The 27,500-nt window shown below is 32.9% G+C and overlaps 1 protein-coding gene and 1 pseudogene across 2 annotated transcripts in view; both read left to right on the top strand.

Annotated features, from left to right (window-relative positions):
* Positions 1-27,500, top strand: part of LOC145287782 (monocarboxylate transporter 10-like) — a 200,581-nt gene that overhangs the window by 150,215 nt on the left and 22,866 nt on the right. The window lies entirely within an intron of this gene.
* On the top strand, positions 23,914-24,036 carry LOC145288380 (U2 spliceosomal RNA; annotated as a pseudogene).

The following is a 27,500-nucleotide window of genomic DNA, read 5'->3' on the forward strand; positions in this document are numbered from 1 at the left end:
AATATTAGTGTGATGACATAAATTGTTGGTCTTCATGTGGCAGTTCACTAGCGTGCATGATGTATTGATGTGTTGCATTTGGTTAGGTGTTGCCGCAGTGTGAGCCCTGTCTGCATAAGCTGTATGTCGAGACCCTCCCTATGCATAGCTTTATGGATAGCTGTTATCCTGTCCTTTAAGTGTGGCAGCTTCAGGAATCGGATCAAGTGTTGGATAGAGCATGATGCATGTTTTTGTGGTTTGCCGAAGTTACTAATAGTTGGAATAGTATCCATTGTATCTGGCGAAATTGTTACGTTTATTGCAGATGCATGTAAGCTCGTTCTCTGCCTATTTTAACCTTATAAGGGAGGGCTGATCTTTAGTGTGTGAAGATGTCTCTATAGGCGGGTTTCCTGTAGAATTTCGTATTTATTTTACTTCATCTGAGATGTTCAGGCTGAAATCTAGCAGTGCCAGTGATCAAGCACTGTCAGTGCTCAATAGTGAACTCAGTGTGGATCTGTGTTAAATGTGTTGAAGATTGAGTTCGTCTCCTCCTAGGATAGTGCCAGAATGAGGATGTCCTCTACGTATTTTGTAAAGATGTAGGACTAGCAGGAGTTGAGGGCATGTCATTCTAATTTGTTCATGAATGCGATAGCAAGCAGTCCCAAGAGGCTTGATCCCATGGGCAGTCCCATTATTTGCTTGTATGCGTTTTGTTTGTATGTAAAGTATGTGTCATCTATTATTTGTAGGAGATCATGTATGTCCGTATCATTAAGACTAAAGCAATAGAGGTAAATGGAGGAAATTCAGTCGGTAATTATGTCTACTGCCCGGTGGCCAGGGACAGATGTGTAGAGGGCAATGATGTCGATGCTGAAAGCATACCTACCATGCTTGAATCGTTCTAGTGATAGTATACATAACCTGTAGATGACTTCATCTGAGCTGCTGATGTGTTTGGGAAAAGTTGGAAGCAAGGGTTTTAACAGGTGGGAAACGAACCAGAGAATTTCATAGAATTTTATGATGTTGGTCTTTATAAGGTGATAGAAAGTAGGAAGCTTACTGTTTCTTGTAGTGAGGTTGTGTCTATGGCTACTAGGATGTTTCTCCTTTTACAAATTTCAGCCCAGGCTGTGTTGACTTGACATTCAATTTGTTCATTTATTGGAAACTGGTGTGTATAGTTTGTTGTTGAGATGGGTGAATAACCTAGTGCCATATCTGACACGCGAGATAATACAGAATTCCTATGCTTTGTCAGAGGTTGGAAAGATGAGGTCCTTGTCTCTTAGATTTCTGAGTGTGGCTTGTTTTTGTTGTAGAATTGGGTCTCATATTTGTTCCTTCTTGTTGAATAATGGAGAATATGTTCCATTTGAGCCGTGTAAGTTTGAGATCTAATTTGTGATTGTTTGGTGTTGAGTGCAGTGGTATACAGGGAATTTGGTGGCGTTGTTGTCTTGTGTGGTGTGATCGAAGTCAGCCAACCATTTTTAAGGTTGTATGCCGTTCTGCAGAATTGCATTTCCATGTTGAGTTTGGTCATGTCCTTATCCTTTTGGTTTGTGATAAATTTAGGACCAAGGGTAAGTAGTTCTTCTTCCTCTTGTGATGGAGAGTCTGTTAAGTCGGTGACTAGGTATGTTGTTGCATGCTGTTTGTTATGCAGTGGGTTATTTACACTGGGTCTGTGGAGGATGTGCCTAGTTGTTTCAATGAGAGTCCTGCGAATTTGTGTTAGAGTCTTATTTTTCCATTCTGTGTGTGATAGCAGTGGTCTATCGTCGTGGCTGTCTTATATTCTTCAGGTATGCTGAGTTCAGATGTGATAGTAGTGATGTTTATGCTGGTGTAGCAGGTGGTGTAAATGTTGTTTTTTTATCTAGAACTTGTGTATGAAGTTTCTGGATGTCTTTAATTTAAGTAGTTGGAAGCATATGGGCAGATGCATGTCTCTTATACTGTTGAGTAAAAATGAGTTATAAATAAGTAAAATAAAAAAAAAAATAATGATTAGTGAAGACTGCAAAGATAAATAATAAAATTAAATATTGAATGCTAACACATTTGAAACAAATAAAATCATTTCCGAATTCTGCAAAATAGCTCGATCTACAGTAAGATCTATCAAACACGTTTGAAAGTCACACACCTGAGGAATATATAGCATCACGAATATGCTACCCAACTGTCTGACGCAAGTAAGAACATATATGTAGAATATTATATAAATATGATTGCACATATATACACATGTATGGATTCAATAAAGTGAAACTGTATGGCCAGTTCCACCATTAAAACCATGTTATTTCAGTAGGAGTCTGTTACATATCTGTATTGTTCTGCCTTCTATAAACCTAAATTTCGTTTATATACACATTAAATAATGCTTCAAGAAAACTACTTTAACCTCTTGAAATAGATTATTGAAAAGTATACAATCAAAAACAACAAAATGAATCAGATAAAAAATAATTAGTCTTTATTTTCACTGATTTTGTTATAAAAAGTGCAAATAAAGATAGTGTTATTTTTATCTGTATAATTTTATTTATTTATTTTTTTTTTTTTTGTATATTTTTAATGTCCTTTACTTATATAATAGATAGATATGATGACACACATAAACACACATATATTCAATAAAGTGAAACTGCATGGCCGTTTCCACCATTATACGTGAGTCTAGCCATTACATCTATGGATTGTTCTACCTTCCATAAACCTAAAAAAAAATTTTTATAGTTCTATTTTATATTTTACTAGCGGGGGTACCCGGCGTTTTCCGGGTGTTTGGAAGGGTGTGTGTGTGTGGGGGAGGGGGGTTTAAGTCAAAACAAAATGGAAAATAAAGAATAAGCGAACGTAATAACCCTGTTTACATTAGCGTTGCTTAACTTTGGTGATCTGACGAGAACCGGTGTGTTTTTTGTTTAAAAAAAAAAAAAAAACTGCAAATGTGAGGCAAAGTAAAAAAAACGAACGATGTTAAAACCTCTATAAAAAAAAATCGGAAAAGCAAAAAAAAAAAACAAAAAAAAAAAACAGCGAACGTGATGGAAAAAATTAAAAAAAACAAAAAAAAACGAAAAATGGCATAAATAACCTTGTTTCAATATTAAAACTTTAAAAATCAAAAATAAAATATATCTGATACCTAGGCTTGAACGTGCTATCTTAAGATAACGACGCTGCTACTATACTGACTAGTTTATGATCGTATGAGCCAAATTAGATTTTTTTATATATATATTTAAACTAATTTAAGAAAGAACGTTTCTTGCGCATGCGTGTTTGGCTAAATTGTCATGAAGGAACGATTTTTTTTTTTGCTACCCCTCCCTGTAGAAAATGCCTAGTTGAGGGTGAAGGAATTAATGGTTTTGGCCAATTTTTCGATATTTGTCGTCCGAAGGGTCGAGCTTCAAAATGATACCAATCTTGTGAAAATCCGTCACCTCTGACAAAAGTTTTAGCGAAACATTTAAAAAAAAAAAAGGGGGGGGGGCTTCCTTTAATCTTGACAGACTATGGATACCCACTGTAAAGGTGTCTGTGCATGAAATTTTTGTGGCAAGAGTTGCGCAATCTCCAACCACACATATCCTGAGTCAACATTGTTAAATACCAGTGACAAGTGGAGGTTCAGGACGACTGGAAACAATGCCAAGCGGAGAGCCCATACAGCACCTAAAATCCCCAAATGGTCACTCATCTGGTACTAGCAAGGCTCAACGTTGCTTAACTTCGATGATCTGACGAAAACTGGTGTGTCAACGTAATTATGCTGTACATTAATAAATACATACATACATTTAAACAGATTTTTGCCCTTTATATTAGCGATTTCAATAAATCGCTTCAAAATACAACTACTGAATAACAAAAAAAAAAAAAACAAAGGTACTGTTTTGCCTCTTCACCAGATCTGGTAGCGCCATGCAGAAAACTAGGGGAGACGCTAGCTGACTATAACTAATGTCTTTGATTAAATGTTACTACCATATTAACTTTTTAATAAATATTTCTTCCTTATTTAATATAACAAGAATAAAAAAGCATTGGAAATGCAAAAGGATATAGGGATGGTATGCCAAAAAGTATACAAACAAGATAGCTATGAATGGCTAGGCACATGGAAATAGAATTGCATCCAAAGTATAGCCCTATAGCTTTTCTCCAATCTTCATTCCGTGCCATCATTACGGTTGTAAAAAGCTATAGGGTTATACTTTGGATGCAATTCTATTTCCATGTGCCTAGCCATTCATAGCTATCTTGTTTGTATACTTTTTGGCATACCATCCCTATATCCTTTTGCATTTCCAATGCTTTTTTATTCTTGTTAATTAGTATTTTTAAACTTACATTCATGATAGTATTGTCTTTTTTAGGAGGCGGCTCATTGCCGCCTCCATTAGTAGCAGGTCGCTTCATGCTGGGTTTTAGCTCTTTGGGTTTTGGGCCTTAGGAGTTGCCTCTTGGTCCTCCATCGGTTCTATATTACATAGAGAGTGCTACCGCCTCTCTGATAAAATAGTTAGAGTATTATAAAGTTCTAAAATGTTCATACCTTCACTATTAAATTTTTCTTGGTTCATTCTTTGGCGTTTTGGCAAAGATTTGGCAGTTTTTGATATTTATATTTATAATAGTTTGTGCATGAGGCAGCTTTTTCCCCCTCGGGATCCCTGTTATACCGTGCTTTTGAGTCAGCACGTGAGGCAGCCTTCTTTGCCTCAGGATTTGCATGATACTTAATTTTTATTATTTCAGCATTTTTCTGATAGTATTCTTTTTGCTCAGATAATACCTTGACTTTGTTTTTTTCATAGTCTATATTTCTCTGAGCTTTTTTACTACGTGCTGACTTTGGCATTTTTTATTAAATGTAAACATATAACACTTATGTGCATCTTACTATAATATCACTTATCTTATAGCAAGACAACTCTCGTAGAATTGAGATACTGCCCCGTCACCAATAGTTAAAGTGTGGAACGGTATATACACCAATAGTGTAGTTGTTATCTTTATATGAAGTCCTAATCAGTGACAGTGTGAGGTTACTTGGTTAATTTATTGTAGTTTATTTTAGAAAACTTACTTGTTTTTATTAGTAGATTATGTATAGTAGCTACAATATCTAGTTATTTTTGTGGCTAGGGCTTGGATTTTGATTCTTTTTGGTCAGCTTCCAGTGAGTTCTTAGAAGATGACTTTCTTGCAGTTTCTTTTGCGGTTAATTTAACATTTCCTTTGGCGTTTGGTGAGTTCTTAGAAGAACTGGTCTGATCTACTTTTCTTAGCGAGCGAAGAGATTCAGCTGCATTTAACAATGGCTGCTATAGTGTATTTTTGCGCATGCGTGAGAATTTCAAGTTTCCTCCTTCTTTTTCAATAGTTTGACAGTAGTCATGTGTCTTTCTGCCAAGAGCGACAGACGTCAGTGTTAGCCGTGATCGTCTAGAGGTTAGGACCCCACGTTGTGGCCATGCTAACCTAGGTTCGAATCCTGGTCACAGCATTGACATTTTGTACATATTTTACAGTCCAAAATCTGAAGAATTATTTGTTTTTATAACATTGTTTTTTGACGTCGTACTTGCTGATAGGTTACTCTTATAACAATTTTGATCAACTGAGATAAAGATTTCGTGGTTTCATTGACGCTGGTGGGTTACTGTTTAAAGAAAAAACCTTAACGTTCACCTCAAATATTCAGCGTCCAAGAAATATAGGCCACTGGCAAACTGGAACGTCTGCGAGCATCCGGTGTATTATTTGGAGCTGTCCCTTTTGAGAGAAGTTCCGTGTTCGAAGTGGTCTGTCTACATTGGGTATATAGTGTTTAAAACTTGTTATTACACGTAATCTTATTTAATTATGGAGTTAGCTAAAAAGTGATGGGTCACTGCACTTCTCCGTGTAAAGAGCAGTCGATTGATGCTTGAACTGTTGTCAGAGACCGTTCGTACACCGAGATACATCGTCTCAAAAGAAAGAAGAAAGAAGAACAATTGGCCATTTTTGTACCCTTTTTTTTTTTTTGCTCTTTTTTGACATTTTAACCGACTTCTGACACTCGCTGGATTCGTAAGACGCTTCTCTGTAAGAATATGTGCTTTTTGAAACTTATAAGTTGATTTTAGTTGAGATTTGGATAGTTTTGTTTTGTAGGCGTATATAGGCGTGTATGGGCCATCCCTATATAGAGTGCTACCGCCTCTCTGATTATAATATATGATGTCATGTATTTTAATTTTTAACTTCAGAAGCATTTTTAATAATTTTAGAAAATATCTGGATTTTCTCTTTCTAAGACAATTCTTTAATTAAAACGTCAAACTTTCTGTAATATTTTAGTTGGTAAATCTTTTATAAAAAAAAAAGCAATGGTTTTAAAATTTTTGAGTATTCTCAAAAATAGATTTAAATTTGTAAGAAAAAATTTTCTATACTCTTCAGAATTTTCTGTATAGTTAAGATTTTTAACAGCTTTTTATTTTTTAGTTCTACATTTAATTTCTAGCCTCGTTTTCTTTGCTTTTGCTTTTTTTTCTTTTCTAGTCTCTTTTCCTTTGTTTTCTTTTCCTTTGTTTTTTTTCCTGTTTCTTTTTCTTTTCTAGTTTTCTTTTCCTTTGTTTTTTTTTCCTGTTTCTTTTTCTTTTCTAGTTTTCTTTTCCTTTGTTTTTTTTCCTGTTTCTTTTTCTTTTCTAGTTTTCTTTTCCTTTGTTTTTTTTCCTGTTTCTTTTTCTTTTCTAGTTTTCTTTTCCTTTGTTTTTTTTTCCTGTTTCTTTTTCTTTTCTAGTTTTCTTTTCCTTTGTTTTTTTTTCCTGTTTCTTTTTCTTTTCTAGTTTTCTTTTCCTTTGTTTTTTTTCCTGTTTCTTTTTCTTTTCTAGTTTTCTTTTCCTTTGTTTTTTTCCTGTTTCTTTTTCTTTTCCTTTGTTTTTTTTTCCTGTTTCTTTTTCTTTTCTAGTTTTCTTTTCCTTTGTTTTTTTTTCCTGTTTCTTTTTCTTTTCTAGTTTTCTTTTCCTTTGTTTTTTTTTCCTGTTTCTTTTTCTTTTCTAGTTTTCTTTTCCTTTGTTTTTTTCCTGTTTCTTTTTCTTTTCCTTTGTTTTTTTTTTCCTGTTTCTTTTTCTTTTCTAGTTTTCTTTTCCTTTGTTTTTTTTCCTGTTTCTTTTTCTTTTCTAGTTTTCTTTTCCTTTGTTTTTTTTTTCCTGTTTCTTTTTCTTTTCTAGTTTTCTTTTCCTTTATTTTTTCCCCTGTTTCTTTTTCTTTTCTAGTTCTCTTCTCCTTTATTTTTTCCCGTTTCTTTTTCTTTTCTAGTTCTCTTCTCCTTTATTTTTTTTCCCCTGTTTCTTTTTCTTTTCTAGTTCCCTTTCCTTTTTTTTCCGTTTCTTTTTCTAGTTCCCTTTCCTTTGTTTTTTCCTGTTTCTTTTTCTTTTCTAGTTCTTTTCCTTTGTTTTTTCCCCTGTTTCTTTTTCTTTTCTAGTTCTTTTCCTTTGTTTTTTCCCTGTTTCTTTTTCTTTTCTAGTTCTTTTCCTTTGTTTTTTCCTGTTTCTTTTCTAGTTCTTTTCCTTTGTTTTTTCCCTGTTTCTTTTTTTTTTTCTTTTCTAGTTCTTTTCCTTTGTTTATTCCCTGTTTTTTTTTCTAGTTCTTTTCCTTTTTTCCCTGTTTCTTTTTCTTTTCTAGTTCTTTTCCTTTGTTTTTTCCTATTTCTTTTTCTTTTCTAGTTCTTTTCCTTTGTTTTTCCCTGTTTCTTTTTTTTCTAGTTCTTTTCCTTTGTTTTTTCCCTGTTTCTTTTTTTTTCTAGTTCTTTTCCTTTGTTTTTTCCTGTTTCTTTTTCTTTTCTAGTTCTTTTCCTTTGTTTTTTCCGTTTCTTTTTCTTTTCTAGTCCTTTTCCTTTGTTTTTTCCTGTTTCTTTTTCTTTTCTAGTTCTTTTCCTTTGTTTTTTCCTGTTTCTTTTTCTTTTCTAGTTCTTTTCCTTTGTTTTTTTCCTGTTTCTTTTTTTTTCTAGTTCTTTGTTTTTTCCTGTTTCTTTTTCTTTTCTAGTTCTTTGTTTTTTCCTGTTTCTTTTTCTTTTCTAGTTCTTCTTTTCCTTTGTTTTTTCCGTTTCTTTTTCTTTTCTAGTTCTTTTCCTTTGTTTTTCCCTGTTTCTTTTTTTTCTAGTTCTCTTTTTTTTCCCTGTTTTTTTCTTCTCCCTCTCAATTCTTAGTCTAGTCGATCCACTCATCTACCCCTTTTATTTTCTTAGTTTAACTTTCAGCTTTATTTCCTTCCTTTTTTATTTTTCTCGTTTTTATTGTTTTTCTGTTTCTTTTTATTTTCTTGCATTATTCAATTCTAGATTTAGAGAGAAGAAAGGCAATAATTCCTACTGGTGATGCTCAAAAACTCTTTTTAAGATAAGAAAATATGCCAATAGACCCGAAAGGAAGGCAGCTAAAGTAGATTGAGGATTAGCACCAGAAACCCCTGCCAGTGTAGTAGTGTAGTGTAGTAATGTAGTGTAGTAATGTAGTGTAGTGTAGTATTGTAGTCTGAAAGAAACTCTTGAGAAAAAAGGGATCTGCAAAGGGGGATTAATGCTTATGAACTGGAATAGATACATTGAGAGCATTGCTAAGGCTGCTGCAAGGAAGGTTGGCTCCCTCTACCGTGCTAGAAAACTACTTACGCCTGACAGTATCCTATACCTCTATAAGGCCACCATTCGCCCATGTATGGAGTACTGTTATCACATCTGGGCTGGTGCATCTGCTACTTGTCTCTCGCTCCTGGACAGGGTTCAAAAGAGAGTCGCCAACCTGATAGGTCCTGAACTGTCATCTAAGCTTCAGCCTCTGTCCCATCGATGAGATGTTGCATCCCTCTGCCTGTTCTACAAATACTTTAATGGTGAATTCTCTGACGAACTGCAAACACTTGTACCTCCCCGACGTAACTACCCCCGACAAACCCGACAAGTTACCAAGTCTCATCCATTTACAGCAGAGATCCCTAGGTGCAAGAAAGCCTTTTACTCCGATAGTTTCTTCCCCAGAACTGCGGGTCTTTGGAACACCTTTCCGGGATTCTGCTTTCCCAACTGCACTGATATGCAGAAATTCAAGTGTAATGTTAACAAACATCTTTCTACTCGTCTCTCTTCATAATGACCCTGCTAATTAAGTCCCTGATAGTAGCCCCCTGCTTCAAAGTGGCACTGTGCCTTGTTTGGGGTGAAAATTGAATAAAAAAAAAAAAAAAAGAATATATGAGTTTTCAGGAAAATGAAAACAAATTTGAAGCCAATTGAATTATTAAACAAAAATCGGCACTTGTACAGTTTAATCAAGAAATTAAAAAATGGAAATATCGAAGAAAGGTTATATTGTACGTATCCGTTTTGGACTGAAGATCTCTGAAAAAAATTTCATTTAATGTGATCGAGTATTTTTTTTTTTTTTTTTTTTTTTTACAGCGGAAAAACACGTTTTTATGAGAGCGCATTGAAGTCAGCCATTATGGAAATTTTTTAACATGCCACGCAGAGATAACTCCATGTAAAGCGCCGACACTCCCTCCCCATCTTTATTACTAGCTTTTCTTCCGAAAAATCGAACCTTTGGTTTGGTATCGTAAGAAATTGTTTTTTCGCTATTAAAAAAAAAAAAAAAAGAAAACTTGAAGTTGAGTGAAATTTTTTTTTTCGGAGAACTTCATTCCATAACAGATACGTACAATATAACCTTTTTTTTTTTTTTTTCGATATTTTCATTTTTTAATGTCTTAATTAAACTGTACAAGTACCCAAAAATCTATGATTAGAGCATTGTCATCAAATGAAAATACAACCAAAGTGAAATTCCATTAAAATGAAAAGTCTTCAAATATCGCTGAAAACAACACCCCAAAAAAAAAAAAAAAAAAAAAAAAAAAAACACACACACACACACACACACAATGGCAGAAATGGGAATGAGGCATGTAAGTTTGAGATCTACTTTGCAATTGTTCGGTAGTGAGTGTAGTGGATGATCTATTTGGTATACAGGGAATTTGGTGGCATTGTTGTCCTATGTGATCGAAGGCAACCATTCAAGGTGGTATGCCGTTCTGCAGAATTGCATTTCCATGTTAAGTTTGGTGCTTCAGTTGTGATAAATTTAGAGCCGATGGTAAGTAGTTCATTCTCCTTTTGTGATAGGGAGTCTGTTAAGTCTGTGGCTAGGTATGTTGTTGCATGCTATTTATTATCCAGTGGGTTATTGAGACTGGGCCTGTGGGAGATGTGGAGGGTGTGCCTAGTTGTTTCGATGAAAGAGTCTTGCGAATTTGTGTTTGAGTCATATTTTTTCATTTTGTACAGAATGGTGATATGGCAGAAATGGGAATTTTTCGTCTGTTCAGAATAAAAATTCAATTTTATGGTGTGCGATTTTCCTTTGACAACCAATGGGCTGACAAAATATGGCTGTTAGATTTAAATTAAATGTTTCAGATTTTTTTTTTTTTTTTTAGATGCGGATTGGTAAATAGTATTCTCACAAAGATTCAGCCAATGCACGTTCAAGGGCTAGTGGCACAACAGATGAAAGTACTAAGTTATAATCAGCTCTGACAGTCTTCTGAAGGTTTTAGGTTCAATCCTCAGTACAGGGCAATACTAAGAATATTAGTTATAAAATTAAAATATTTGCCCAGTCATGGTTGATGGAACGAGAGAAAGCTATTTCCATATAGATTCCAGAGTGTGACAAGATGCACCTGAAGGAGGTCAGACGTTACATTAGACAAAAAGTTGAGAAAAACAGTTTAAATGAGAACAGAAAAATCCAAATTAAATTTAAAAATATAACGATTTAACAATCAAAGTGAAGATTCTTTTATTATTTAAATAAACGTTTTATTTAAACTTCAATTTTTTAACCAAATAAGAAAGGAAAGTACAGACAACATTTTTCTTTTTTTCAACCTCAATCTTTGTCAACAACATGGCCGACAAGAACATGCTGTCTTCAGAGTGTCAATAATGATTCAAAAGTCAAAAAATAAACACAATACTGATATAAATCCATGCAATAAGTATCACTTTGACATTTATTGGGTAAATTTCTATCAGTGTTTTCTTATTTTTGAACTTTTGGGTCATTATTGATACTCCGAAGACAGCATGTTCTTGTTGGCCATGTTTTCAGTATAACTCCCCAACTCAATGCTACTTGTTTTTCAAACCAAATAAGTTTTAAAATGTTAAAACACAACTTATGCCAGTAGCTAGAAGAGTAACTTATCTTGCCTTTGGTAACATTTATTTGTTACATATTTATTTTTTTATTTATTTATTTTTTTTGGCTTCTGCTAAATACCCGATGTAACCTGACTTCTTTTGGGTGTGTCTTATCGCGCTCTGGAATTTGTATTTTTAAATTTCAAATTTTCAGTAAATTATTCTTTTACTACTGTTCAAACTTTTATTTTAAAGTTGATGTACATTTAAGTTTTATTTATTGTTTTTTTTAATTTTTTTTTTTTATTTGTTGATCTGTCATATTGAAATATAAATTCTTATGCATCAGCATGGTATAACTTTGGCTCAATTCACTTAAGTTTCCTAAATTTTTTATATAACGGGACTGTGTGAAGGTTGCCAACATTCACAGTAAAAGTAATGCTATGGAATGGACTGGGTTCGATCTTGGCATACACAGGTCGTCAGTCCACGTTTTTAATCACATCTCCGCAGCCACTTCCATTTGTTGTAAGAAGAAAAAGAATTTAATGGATAATTTTGTTCTGGTATTTTCTAATACTAATCATAATCAAAGAAACTAACTCGGTTGGCATGCAATAGATCAAGGGAGTTAACTCTAATTCGTTCTATACGTTTAAAAATGGAAAACATTTTAATGAAAAATAACAATTCAAAAAAATGTTGTTTTTTTACATAATCTCATATTTTTAATTAACTTTGTTTTGTATGATCTTTTAATGTTAACGTGTTGAAATTGTTTTCATGTTGGAAAAGTTTTTTACTCTTTTTTTTTTTTTTCTTTAAAAGCCATTTGTTGATCGAACTTTATAAAATTTTTATTGTTAAAAATAAATCGTTAGGGAAGCCATACTTCTGTAATTTTTATTTTATCTTTCTCTTGTGCTTTCCTAAATGTGTTTATCCCTAACTGGTTATTCTTAATTCAAATTTCTTGTATATAATATACGGCATAATCATTTTGATACACCAGTTCTCATTAGTTCACTGACGTTAAGCGGCATTTAGCCTGATCAGTACTGGATGGGTGGCCGTTTGGAAATACGAGGCACTAAGATCTTGAAACTAATTTTACCCTTTACGACCAAGGCCGCTAACGTCCAGTATTTCCTCGTGTATCTGAAAATACTATGCAACATACAAATATCTATACGTGATGTTGCCAAGCTAATCAAAAACCTTGATTCCAGTAAAGTAACTGGCCTTTTTTTTTTATATATATATCGAGAATAAATAAATACATAAAGCCAAGGGGTCATTGATAGAGAGGAAAGGTTAAGAATGGCTGCTTTAGGGAAATGAACATCTCTGCCTGACAAAGTTCCAGGTCATCCTTGGGCAAAGTGTAGCATGTATTAGCCTCCCTCTGATATTCTGGAAGGAATTATGTGTTCATGATTTTCTTCAGACAGTCAAACCTCAGTTCATGAACGTCTTAGAACTGGAACAATTTAAGCCAGAAATCCAAAACCACGCTGACGGCAATCAGAGTATACTGTCTGATGAAACGTTAAGTTCTGTGGTTGCTGATTTTAGGAAAACTCGTCCCGGGAAAACTCGTCTCGGGAAAACTCGTCTCCGGAAAACTCGTCTCCGGAAAACTCGTCTCCGGAAAACTCGTCCCCTTTCGCTAGGTAGGAAAACTGGTCCCGTATTGAATAAATATCGATTGAAAACACATTTTATGACCGTTCTTGAAGGAGATATTGCTTTTTAAAATAGACTATAGCCCCCCCCCATAATATTAAAAAATATTTTTATTTGTTTAATGTTTTTTTTTGTTTTTTTTTTCTACCTAACTGGCTAAGTTCTTAGTGGTTTCACTTATTTTAAAGCGTTTATTATGTTCATACAAAGTTAATTTAAAAACTTTTTGGTTCTTATTTTAACGATGTTTTTTGGAGTCATAAAAACAATAATAAAAAAACAAAACAAAAAAATTAAAAACTGGGAGCGTTACTTTTTTGTTTTGTTTTTTTAATTATGATAGTTTTTTGTTTTATGTTTTCGTTTTCTCTCATCCAATGCACTCATGCGTTATTTAAAATTATAATTCTATCAATTATCAACATTTATTGTCGTCCTGTCAAATTTTGCAAAAATTAACTAATAAATCAAAAGCGAAATATTTTTTTGGCGCGAGAGATGCCATGTGCTAACAATCTCTCGTTAACTCATTTTTAATTTTTTTAATTTTTACTTAAAAATTCTAAAATCAATCATTCAGAGAAAAAGTAATCACTAAATAAATTTATTAATCAATTTTATTGAAAAAATCCGCTGTCGTTTATCAAGATTCTTTTTAATTTCATTTTTTGTTAGTTGTTTTTCCGAGGGAGATATACCCCCCTCTCTAAATTATATTTAAAAAAATATTAAAATTTTGGTTTGTATTACTGTACACATAGATTCGAAAAATAATAAACTAGACAAAATACTGTTAGAAATTCGCTCAATATATATTACCGTGACATAGGTTGACATATATTCGGTGTTTTTTTTTTAATAGTATTTTGTCTAGTTTATTATTTATAACACCTATTCCCGAACTTACTGTGTTTAAGAGAGAGTCGGCCGCTATTTTGAATTGTCCAATACATCGGTAAACACTGTATGTTTTTCGAGCTGAATAAACATGTTACATTGAATAAAAACACGAAAAATATATCCAGTTTGGTAGGAAAGTAACTTATCTTGCCTTTGATAACATTTATTTGTTATATATTTGTTTTTTGACAATTTTTTCGAATCTATGTGTACAGTAATACAAACCCAAATCGATTTTACCCTTTTATAACAACAGTAAATAAGTAAATTCTTTTTATATTAATATAAAAAATATGCGGTCTCGTTTATGAACATAATAAAATCTTTAAAATAAGTGAAACCACTAAGAACTTAGCCAGTTAGGTAGAAAACGGACACTTAGAAAATCGATTTTATTTAAAAAAAAAAAAAAAAAAAAACATCAAACAAGTAAAAAAAATTTTTTTTAATATTATGGGGGGGGCTATAGTCTATTTAAAAAAACAATTTCTCCTTCAAGAACGATCATAAAATGTGTTTTCAATCGATATTTATTCAATAAGGGACCAGTTTTCCTACCTAGCGAAAGGGGACGAGTTTTCCCGAGACGAGTTTTCCCGGGACGAGTTTTCCGGGCACCGTGGTTGCTACCCTGGGTTTTAAATTGATCTAAGTTTTATTTTATTTATTTATTTATTTATTTTTTTTTTAATATCTCCTAAAATTTTTTATTACAAAATGTTGTAAAATGGTCAAAACATGCATCAAATATAGTCTTAAACCTTAAAAAATTCAGGTAGAATTTTGGTGCCCGGAAAACTCGTCTCTTATTGAATAAATATCGATTGAAAACACATTTTATGATCGTTCTTGAAGGAGATATTGTTTTTTTTTAAATAGACTATAGCCCCCCCCCCCATAATATTTAAAAAAAAATTTTTTACCTGTTTAATGTTTTTTTTTTTTTTTTTTTTTAAATAAAATCGATTTTTTAAGTGTCCGTTTTCTACCTAGCTGGCTAAGTTCTTAGTGGTTTCACTTATTTTAAAGCGTTATGTTCATAAACGAGACCGCATATATTTTTATACAAATATAAAAAGAATTTACTTATTTACTGTTGTTATAAAAGGGTAAAATCGATTTTTCTACTTCGCCGACTATGTTGTGTGTTGTTTAATTTATTTGGAATCGTTTATTCGGTAAAGAAAAAAACCCACAGAAAACGGGTTTGTATTACTGTACACATAGATTCGAAAAAGTTGTCAAAAAACAAATATATAACAAATAAATGTTATCAAAGGCAAGATAAGTTACTTTCCTACCAAACTGGATATATTTTTTGTGTTTTTATTCAATGTAACATGTTTATTCAGCTCGAAAAACATACAGCGTTGACCGATGTATTGGACAATTCAAAATGGCGGCCGACTCTCTCTTAAACACGGTAAGTTCGGGAAAAGGTGTTATAAATAATAAACTAGACAAAATACTATTAAAATAACACCGAATATATGTCAACCTATGTCACGGTAATATATATTGAGCGAATTTCTAACAGTATTTTGTCTAGTTTATTATTTATAACACCTTTTCCCGAACTTACCGTGTTTAAGAGAGAGTTGGTCGCCATTTTGAATTTTCCAATACATCGGTAAACACTGCATGTTTTTCGAGCTGAATAAACATGTTAAATTGAATAAAAACACGAGAATTATATCCAGTTTGGTAGAAAAGTAACTTATCTTGCCTTTGATAACATTTATTTGTTATATATTTGTTTGTTTTTTAACTACTTTTTCGAATCTATGTGTACAGTAATACAAACCCAAATTTTAATCTTTTTTAAAATATAATTTAGAGAGGGGGGGGTAAAACTATATCTCCCTCCGAAAAACAACCAACAAAAAATGAAATTAAAAAGATTCTTGATAAACGATAGCGGAGTTTTCAATAAAATTGATTAATAAATTTATTTAGTGATTACTTTTTCTCTGAATGATTGATTTTAGAATTTTGAAGTAAAAATTAAAAAAATTAAAAATGAGTTAACGAGAGATTGTTAGCACATGGCATCTCTCGCGCCAAAAATATATTTCGCTTTTAATTTATTAGTTAATTTTTGCAAAATTTGACAAGACGACAATAAATGTGGATAATTGATGGAATTATAATTTTAAATAACGCATGAGTGCATTTGGTATGAGAGAAAACGAAAACATAACAAAAAACTATCATAATTAAAAAAACAAAACAAAAAAGTAACGTTCTCAGTTTTTAATTTTTTTGTTTTGTTTTTTATTATTATTTTTATGACTCAAAAAAACATCGTTAAAATAAGAACCAAATAAATTGTAATTAACTTTGTATGAACATAATAAACGCTTTAAAATAAGTGAAACCACTAAGAACTTAGCCAGTTAGGTAGAAAACGGACAATCGATTTTATTTAAAAAACAAAAAAAAAAAACATTAAACAAATAAAAATATATTTTTTTTAAATACTATGGGAGGGGGAGGCTATAGTCTATTTTAAAAAGCAATATCTCCTTCAAGAACGATCATAAAATGTGTTTTCAATCGATATTTATTCAATAAGGGACCAGTTTTCCTACCTAGCGAAAGGGGACGAGTTTTCCCGAGACGAGTTTTCCTAAATTCAGAATTTATATATATATATATATATATATATATATATATATATATATATATATATATATATATATATTATATATTTCTACTATTGTGTGCGAGTTCATTCCTTATGGACTCTAAAACGGCTGGGCCAATTTTTATAAAATTTCACACAGATACTTTTTTACTGGCTTTGCCCTTAATAGGTTTTGTATCGGAATGCCTTTGATAAGTATTAATAATGGATAATCAAAATAATCCAATGAAAGAAGGAAGAGGTGACTTTTGCCCAAAGTTAACAACTTATACAGCCTAACATCACGAGTGCATTCGAGAAATTTTATTACCACACAAGCCAAAAGGCTCAACATATAAAATCAACAGTAAGTTCTTTGCTATAACAGGGGCACATTCGAAATGAATGTTTATGTTTAAAGCACAATCACACTATGATACTCGACTTTTTCATTTTAAAAACTTAAATTCAAGGGATTATATATATAAAAAAAAATAATTTTATAAAATCAACAGTAGGTTCTCTACAGTGCAATGGCGACTACAATATATTGTGGATTAAGTCACTTTGGGAAGGTATGTGAAGCTTCCTCCTGGTGCACCATGATGGGTCCACAACTAGAGCAGACGATTGATTGAAAAACGAGTGATTTCACCGATTTCGATAATAAAAATATGGGAGTGTGAAACGTTTGTTGATCGTCCAATCCTGGGCAACGTCGGTTTCCCTACTAGTAGTTTTGTTTTTATATTGAATAAGTGTTTTAAACTATACAGCGTTTGTATGTATATATATATATATATATATATATATATATCCCTAGAAACAGTTGAGCTACACTGAGGAGTTAATTAACTCAAAACACGCGTGTACGTAGATTACTGTTTTAAAAATAAATAAAAAAAAATGTTATATATACGTCCAAACAAATTATGGGTGACTTTCTAAAATAAATAAACAAAAAATTGAGCTTCAAGGCGAAACCAATATTAACTGAATCGATTGTTTGAAAAAAAACAAACAAAACAACAAATCTAAATTTATAAGTGATAAAAATAAACAGTAAATTCAGCTAGGGTTCGTGGCCTAACGGTTAAGGCACCAGACTGTGGAAACATAGTCTGAAGTTCGATCCTGTTGCGGGCCAGGATATAAATACCCTAACTCGCTACAAGAAAAAATAATGAAACAAATTGAATGAAGGAGACAAAAAAACTCAAATGCTGGAATAAAATAAACATGCCGTTTATTTTCTGTTGAGAAATGAAAGTCTTGGGTGTACACGTGTTCATTCGGCCGTTGACGACGACGCGCGTGGAAGGAAAGGGGAATGCAATAGAGAAATGCGAAGTGGCAAGCCGGCCTGTAGAAAGAGAGGGTTAAGCTCAGTAGAGAGTCGCGCACATGTCTGTGTTGATGGACCAAAGCCGAAGGGGAGATAGTGAGAATGTCAATCCAGTTCATGGAGAGAGAAAGCGCATAAAGTGTACGTAGGGTCTGTTAGCTTTTTGTCCCACATAGTAGCAAGTGGTGTGAGGTACACGTGTGCATGCCGAAAAGGCACGCTGTCGGTCCGTAGACCGTCCAGCTAGGAAGCTGGTCTGAACAAAGGCTGGAAACAGCTTGTCTCTTGCTTTTATAGTCGTTTCTGGTGGTCTTTTGCGCATGTGTGGATTTCCTTTGAAAGGGGAAGTGACGTTGTCTATGCATGCGTGTATGTGCGTACGTTAGCGTGTGTGTGTGTGTATACGTGAATGTGAGTGTATGTACGCGAACGTGAATATGTGTGTGTGGACGTGGGCACATATGTTTGTGTGCGCGTATGTATATGACAAGTAATATGGCTTGAAATGTGAACTCGTGTTTTTGTGCGAGACTAGAAAAGGCTCGCGCAATCCCTAGAAACAGTTGAGCTACACTGATGAGAGGTAATTAACTCAAAACACGCGTGTACGTAGATTACTGTTTTAAAAATAATAAAATTATAATTATAAAAAATAATAAAAATAAATTTTTAAAAAATGCTATATATACATCCAAACAAATTATGGGCGACTTTCTAAAATAAACATAAAATCGAGCTTCGAGGCGACGCCAATACCAACCGAATCTATCGTTTGAAAAAAAAAAACAAAAAAAAAACAAATCATATATATATATATATATATATATATATATATATATATATATACACACACACACACTTTTCGATTGTCTAGCCTTAATTTAAATCTGTCACTTCCGGTTTGGTAATGGGCGCAATAGCTAACGTGTCACTTTTTTTTTTTTTTTTTTTTTTTTTTTTTTTTTGCTACTTTGCGGGTTCGAGCCTGCCTGCTTTCTACCACCTTTTTTTTGCTCAACACACCTACAAACACCTGGACAACGCCGGGCTCCCAGGCTAGTTTTGTTATAAGAGATAGAGAAGAGATAATATGTATATAAGAATTAAATTGAGTTTTTTTGTTTTTTTTTTTTTTTTGAGGGGGGGGGGTTGTTTAACTAATCTAGGTTTCTTCTAGAAAAATTGAGTGGTGACCATTTAAAAAAAAAAATGGATAAATAAGCATTCCTTTTGTGCTTGGCAACTCGTTAATCTCATTATTTTTAATGCAAAAATATGATTTGGTTGTAGAACAGCTTTTTAGAACAAATTACCATATATATACTTGTGTATAAGTCAACCTTTTTTCACTTCTGTTTTTCCTTTTCATTATTTTCTTTTTTTTCTTTACTTTTTATTTCTTTTCTTGGTAAGAATATTCGGAATGAGGGCGATTCTAGCCTAGTCTCAAATCTACCCACCAAAAAATACCTTAAAATCGTCTCTTAGAAATTCGACTTATACGCTAGTATATACGGTAGGTTAAAACCGGGGATCGTTTTAATTCATTAATGATCTCCGTAAGAAAAAAAATTATCGAGGGTGGGGGGGGGGGGCTTCTATTTAAAAATTTTTTAAAAATTTCACATAGTAAACGTTTCTAGTTTTTTTCTGCTCTATTATTTCCATGAAAAGTGCTTGACAAAACATAAAATCTTATTTAAAATCTTATTTATTTAAAATCTTCTTATTTAAAATCTTCTTTATTTAAAATCTTCTTTATTTAAAATCTTCTTATTTAAAATCTTCTTATTTAAAATCTTCTTTATTTAAAATCTTCTTTATTTAAAATCTTCTTTATTTAAAATTTTGTTTTTGTACGACCCTCACAAGAACTTCTCCTCTCACCACAACTTCAAAGAATTTTTTCCTTTATGTACATAGTATCAAACAGAATTTTCATCAACAGTTTCCTTCTGGGAACTCCGCATTTGTGAAACAAGTTGCTACAAACTTGCTTCCCTGCAGGTTACAACATGGTCGTCTTGAAATCAAATGTCAACAAATCTTAGTATTAAAAACATTAACTGAGGCTTAATAACTTTGTATATAAACCAGTTAAATACCTAATCATTGCCAGCCTTTCTTTGCTCTATCATTTCCGTGAAAAGCGACTCGACTGAGCTTCAATCTCTAGTTTCGCTTTGTAAGACCTTGACAAAAGCTAGTCATTCTACCACAACTTCAAAATACTTTTCCATGTACCTAGCTTTAAACAGAATTTCCATGAACAGTTTCTTTCTAGGAACTTCCCAGATCTCAGCCAGAGAGTAGAGATTTTCATATCAAGTCAAGGATAGGTCTTTGACAATCAGTCCAACAGAACCTTGCCTATTTGAGAAAGGTGGCCTTTTTTCTGTTGGGCTGAGGTATGGTGGTGTGCAGTCCTAGGTCCAGCATCCTAGGCTTTACCGGTCCTAGATATGACCTTAAACTATATCCGATGGTGAGGCTCCAGTTTGCGGGCTTTGGGGGAGTGTGGAGCCACCCCTTAATTGCCATTGCTCCCAGGTCCACTCTGACCCAGAGTGGTAGTACCTGTTAGGGTCCCAACTATGGATTAAATAGAAACCGACTTGAAAAAAAAAACAAACAAATATATTCTATTAAAAAAATTTTCTTCCGAATCACTGGATTCGGCATTAAATAACCTGAAAAGGGTTGATATGCCGTAAAACAACCAACCAGGCTTTACCTTCTCTCTCTGAGAAGGGGTTCGTTTACTGCTATTCATCTGAAACGCCTCTACCGAGGAATGCAGATGAAGCTGCTCAGTAGGCCAGAGTGCTCTATTTTTTAGGTGCTGGCTCTTTGATTCCATGATAAATACTGTTAAACAAGTTGCCATAAACTTGTTTTGTTAGATATTGGCAGGCAACCTTCGGAAGAAAAAATATTCACCGTGTTGCACTCACACAAATGGATTCCATGTGAAAAATGTGGGACTTTCCACCACTGTCTAACGGAATTCATAATTTGACCCAGAAATATGTGAACAGATATCGGTCAAAGGTTGAAACAATAGGAAAATGTTTTTATAAATAAAATCGTCACAAAGAAAAGTCTGTCAGTGAGAGAGCAAGGTTTGTCATCATTTTTTTCACTGCCCAACATCCAACACAACCATGTACCCCACCTCACACGCCTTTCAGAAATGTCCAAACAGTAATAATTTATAATCAAAAGCTGATTTTTTGGTGTGTAATAAAAGCAATATATTTTTTTGTAGATCAGCTGTGTTGTGATTTTTACTTCACTGTCAATGTGTGTATATATTTGTACCAGTGTCAAAAGTAAATGTTAACATTTATATAGACTGGACAAACGTATTTTGAACAACTGGCCAAAGCAAATATCTAACAGCTTCCCTGCAAGATGGTCGTCTTCAAATCCAATGTCAACAAATTTTTGTCATAAATCGTCCTCATAAGTAATCAAACTTAGTTCATCATTTCAATCCTTTTGTAATATTCTTTATCATTCAACTGATAATTTATCCACCACATTAACCCTTATCTTCGAGTGGCTCTTGACCTTGGTGACTTTTTTTTTTTATTAAAACATTCTTCACTGCTTTTGTATTCTCTTGGTATAATTCTTCCAAGCTTTAACTTTAAGAGTAATTTATTGCTAATCGCCTGAGATGTCCCTACTACTAGGGAACGTCAACTGGAATGTTCAGACATTTTTTTTTTTTTTGTTGGCCAGCATGTGCTAATCTTAGTCCAGCAACTTTTCAATTTAACCCCGACCTAACCCCTCTAACTACTAAAAGAGGAAAATAAAATATCAAATGTTATCTATTCCATTCAGTTTTCAATCCTCTCATAATATTCCTCATTATTTAACTGACAATCATAACATCTCATTAACTATTATCCTCGAATGGCTTTTACTTTTGATAAGTAGTGAATCTATATATCTAGAAAAGTGAAATTTTCTGTGTGTGTACATTTCCCTACCAAACTACTCTGTCAATTTTCAGTCTCAAGATTTAACATAAGGGGTGTTGAGATTTAGAAAAATCTTTTTAATCGGTTTTCAGCTAGAAATTTTGGCTGTCAAAGTTCAACGATTTGATTTTTGAAAACTCTACCAAACTCTTCCACCAATTTGGGATCTAAATACTTGAAATTTTAGATGTAGGTTACTTGGACATGGATGAAACTTTTGAATTTGATTTGCCCCCAAAATAAATGTTAAGGGGTTAAAATTGGGGTCAAAGTAAAAAAAAAAAAAAAGATTTACCTCTGCGGTCTACCAAATTACTCAGCCAATTTTTGGTTTAAACATCTGAAATTTTACATAAAATTATATTCAGACGTAGGGCAAGCTTTTTAATCAGTTTTTTGACCGAAAATTTAGTTGCCAAGGGGTCAAAATTCAAGATTTGACTTTTGCGGTCTCTAGCAAACTATTCAGCCAATTTTGGGTCTGAACAATTAAGATTTTACATAAAGGGTATTCAGACATGCAGCAAGCTTTTTAATCAGCTTTTGGGGTGAAAATTTAGCTGCCAAGAAGTCAAAGTTGAAAGAGTTGACCTTTGTGGTCTCTACTAAACTCCTCTGCCAATTTTGGGTGTAAACACTTGAAATTTTAGATGTGGATTACCTGGACAGGAGCCAAACTTTTTAATATATATATATATATATATATATATATATATATAGTTATGAACCATGCATAGGGCCCGAACAAAACGGGGCTGAATTGCTAGTTGTTAATAATAGAATTTTTTCTTTTCTTTTATCATTTTAACTAGCATTGCTATTTCCATAGTCTGCAACATTATGCATTAGGCCAATAACAAACCACTTGTTTTATCAGTAAGTCCTGCTGGTGTGAACATATGCTCCTTACATGCCTTATCTTCGATTGAAATGACTGAGAGCACTTTTGTTGAGGATCAAACTATATTAACTTGACCTTGAGTCTATGGTCAAAGTAAACTATTACCTCTTCCTTTTCCTCGGTTGTATTATCTTTTAAGCAAAGATACGACAAAAGGAAGAACAAAAATTGGGGCGACTTGGCCTAGATTCTTCATGCACAGGCTATTAAGGGAAGAGTTTACGCATACTGATGTCTTCGTGATAATTTTTGTCCTTGACCACATCTACATATCAGTGCATCTAAATGAGTCATGGTCTACCACTATACAGATGGAGCTAAACAGTTATTCTTCCATTATATTTATACCCCCCACGCACACACGTATATGTATATATGAAGAGAACTTGAATGCCTACTAGACACTCTGCTCAAGTGTCTAAGGTCTCTTTATACAGGATTTTGTCAGAACAACCTAATATGAGGATACTTTTCCTTAGAAGTAAACCCTGAATAAATATTCAAAATCACATAGTATTCCCATCTCCAATAAGATCCCCTCGGTATGGCTAACACACACTGGCTTTTACTAGGAATCGTGCACATCTCTAAGTGATGTTGCTTCAAGTATCAACACTAAGCTGGATACTCCACCAGACTAGGTGAATTCTTGTCATGGAATCCAGTAAGACCAATAAACCAAAAAAGATATACTATAACATTATTTAATTATTGGAATCCTTTGAGATACTTGTAGACTGTTACCCTCATCTGTGTAGTAATTGTTTCACGACGTTTCATCCAACTATTCCTCTGGCCTTCGTCAGGTGATTAACCGCAACAGGATAGGAATGCTGAATCTCTTAACTGTATCCTCAGTAATTACTGCCTTCCATAGCTGTTGTCTCTCACCACGCTTTGGCCAATTAATCCTCTGGCCTGCTTTGGGTAGGATTAAAACTGCTATTCAACGCCTGTATCCACTGTGCCATGGATAAAGACAAACTGAAGCAAATTAAGACAAAAAGTGAAATGATTTTTTAAGTTTTCACCTTTTTTTTTTTAAATTTTTCTTTTTTTTTATATTACAATCTTAATTGACATAATGTCGTTGTATGGAAGTTCCGTATAATATATTTAATAAAATTATCATTATATATTATTACGCTTATCGCTCCGTCCGTTATCATGCTGTGCAAACCTTGTCACCCTTGAAATATTAAAAAAAAAAATTGGTGTCGCTGTTGAGGCAAAGCTAATAAAAATGATTTGTCTTTCTTGGCCATTTGGCTAAGATCAAAGTGTAGTATCTGTTCTTCAGGTGCTACATTTCAATTTCTTCTCTCTCAGTGGAAATCCTTTATGACTAAGACAATTTTTTCTCCACATTAAAAAACGACCCTGGTGTCTAAATCTGCCCTGTGGGGAGGCATTGTGAATAGGTACTATGTTTAATGTAACAAAGTTTTAATATTAAAAAAGTAACTTCTGATTTAATTATAAAATGCCCTGGAAATGTCACTTCTGATTAATTATAAAATGCCCTGGAAACTGTCCGTTCTGATTATTTTTTTTTATTTTTTTTTTTTTTTACTTGCCTCCCCACAAGGGCGGAATTGGACATGAGGTCGATTATAAATTTAAGAGGAAACAAGCTCCCCAAAAGGGGCACTCTGGTCAATAACAAAAATAAAAATTGTATCAGTAATCAAGGATTTTCCTCCATTAACCAAGACCAAAAAAGGGGGGGGATTTAAATCACTGGAATGCTGAAACTGAAACTGATACGACACTCAGAAATTTGTTGAAGCAATGGTTGCCTAATCCCTGTGTTAATGTTTTTATGTATTACTTTTGAAAAGCTGCTGAAACAGTTTATGATTTAAACATTATTTCAAGTATATTTTAAGCAGTGGGTTACGGGATATGAAGTCAGTCCCGGAAATTACTCAAACCGTTTACGATTTAAACATTACTTTATTTCATGTATATTTTTAACTGTGGGTTGGGGGATATTAAATCAGTCCCAAAAATGGGTGAAACCGTTCACACATTACACATTACTTTATTTAATGCATATTTTTAACATTGGGGTGGGAAATATGAAGTCGGTTCCGGAAATGGCTGCAACCATTTACGTTTTGTTCCTGGAAATGGCTGAAAAAGTTTACGATTTATACATTACTTTATTTCATGTATATCTTCAACAGTGGGTTGAGGATTATAAGTCAGTTCCAGAAATGGCTGAAACAGTTTACTATTTAGACATTACATTATTTCATATATATTTTTAGCAGTGGGGTGGGGATATAAAGTCGGTCCCGGAAATGGCTGAAACAGTTTACAATTAAAACATTACTTTATTTAATGTATATTTTCAACAGTGGGGTGGAGGATATGAAGTCAGTCCCGCGATTGAATGAGATGTGCAAATATATACTATCAGAAAAGAAAGCGTCGCTTAGTATTGAATGAGATAGGTGGGTATTTTGCTACTATATAGTAGCAAAATACCTAGCGTCGCCCGGGATCAAATGAGATAGGTGAACGATATATATTAGCAGAATATGTGGTGTCACCCGGGATTGGATAAGATAGGTGAAACATATATACTATGAGAATACCCAGAATTGATTGATTTGTTTGTAATGAAATAATCAGCCCAGGCAATATATCAAAGTTATTATTTAAGTAAGGGGAAGCGACATAGTGGATTAAAGTTATGAAAATTATTGTCGAAATTAGTAACATATCCAAGAATTATGAAAAATGATGAAATGTGAGTTACTTGATTGGTGTGTTTGTAATGATATAAGCCCAGACAATATATCAAATATATTATATAAGTAGGAGGGAGAGGCATAATGTGGGTTTTTAATCATAAAAATTATTGTCGAAATTAGTAACATATCCAGGATTATGAACAACGATTAAATGTGAGTTAATCGATTGTGTGTTTATAATAAAATAATCAGCCCAGGAAATATATCAAAGTAATTATGTTAGTAAGAGAGGGCGATAAGGATGGTTTAAATTATGAAAAATAATTGTCGAAATTAGTAACATATTCAAGAATTATGAAAAATGTAATATGTTATTTAATGCATTAGTATGTTTGCAATGAAATAATCAGTCCAGACAATATATCAAAGTTATTATTTTAGTAAATGGGGCGATGATGTGGGTTAAAATGGTGAAAAATGATTGTCGACATTAATAACATATTCAAGAATTATGAAAAATGACAAAATGTGAGTTAATTGATAGTTGTGTTTTTATGAAATAATCAGCCCAGACAATATATCAAGTAATTTTTTAGTAAGAGAGGGCGGCGAGGATGGTTTTAATTATATAAAATTAGTGTCGAAATTAGTAACATATCCAAGAATTACGAAAAGTGACGAAATGTGATTTAATTGATTTGTGTGTTTATAATAAAATAATCTACCTAGATAATATATCAAAGTTATTATATAAGTAAAGGGGAAGGAGATAAGGAGGTCTTAAATTATGAAAAATTATTGTCGAAATTAGTAACATATCCAAGAATTACGAAAAAATGACGAAATATTAGATAATTGATTGGTGTGTTTGTAAGGAAATAATCAGCCTAGACAATATATCAAAGTTACTATTTAGTAAAGAGGGATAGGCGAAAATGGGGGTTAAAATTATGAAATTATTGAAATAAGTATCATATCCAAAAATTATGAAAAATGATTAAATGTGATTTCATTAGTGTGTTTGTAATAAAATAATAAGCCCAGACAATATTTCAAAGTTATTATTTTATTAAGGAGGGGGGCGATAATATGGGTATAAATTATGAAAAGTGATTGTCGAAATTAGTAACATACCCAAGAATTATGAAAAATGATGAAATGGAGGTTAATTGATTAGTGTTTGTAATGAAATAAAAAGCCCAGCAAATGTATCAAAGTTATTATTTTAGTAAGGTTGGGCGACAATGTTGGCTTAAATTATAAAAAAATATTGTCGAAATTAGGAACATATCCAAGAATTACTAAAAATAATGAAATGTGAGTTGATTGATGTGTGTTTGTAATGAAATATCAGCCTAGACAATATATCAAAGTTATTATTTTAGTAAGGTGTGCGATATGGTGAGTTTAAATGATGAAAAATTGCCCAAATTAGTACCATATCCAAGAATTATTAAAAATGATGAAATGTGAGTTAATTGATAGTTGTTTTTTTTAATAAAATAATCAGCCAATACAATGTATCAAATTTAATATTTTAGTAAAGGGAGGAGCGATAATGTGGGTTGAAATTATGAAAAATTATTGTCGAACATAGTAACATATTCAATAATTATGAAAAATGATAAAATGTGAGTTAATTGACCGGTGTGTTTGTAATGAAATAATCATCCCAGGAAATATATCAAAGTTATTTTAGTTAGGGTGCGATGCAGTTTTAATAAAAAAGTAGAATATGATTTTGCCTTCATTCATGCTAAACAGAACGCTCACAGCATTCCCAGCAACAATATATTGCATATGAAAAATGCTGCTGTGGAATTTCCACAGGTCCCGCTAGTATATATTAATGTTTCGAGAATTTCCCTTCCTCAAATATTTTTTATGTATGTCGGGGGGGGGGTACAATTTTAGGTAAATGAATTAATGTCTATATTTACATTCAATTTGACCAATAATTCGTTCAAATCCTGTAACAGTCTGATTGAGGAGTGCTGGAATGTTAATTTTTTATTTTTTTTAGTTCTGTGCACGAGAGGACGATTGTAAACAATATTCAAATGAATTAGCTGCAAAGAATCTAAAAATATTTGTATACAACAAGTAGAGTTGAGCGTCAGTACGAAAGGCCAG

This window comes from Euprymna scolopes, chromosome 11 (assembly GCF_053919585.1).
Source record: "Euprymna scolopes isolate OS-2025 chromosome 11, ASM5391958v1, whole genome shotgun sequence".
NCBI lineage: Eukaryota > Metazoa > Mollusca > Cephalopoda > Sepiida > Sepiolidae > Euprymna > Euprymna scolopes.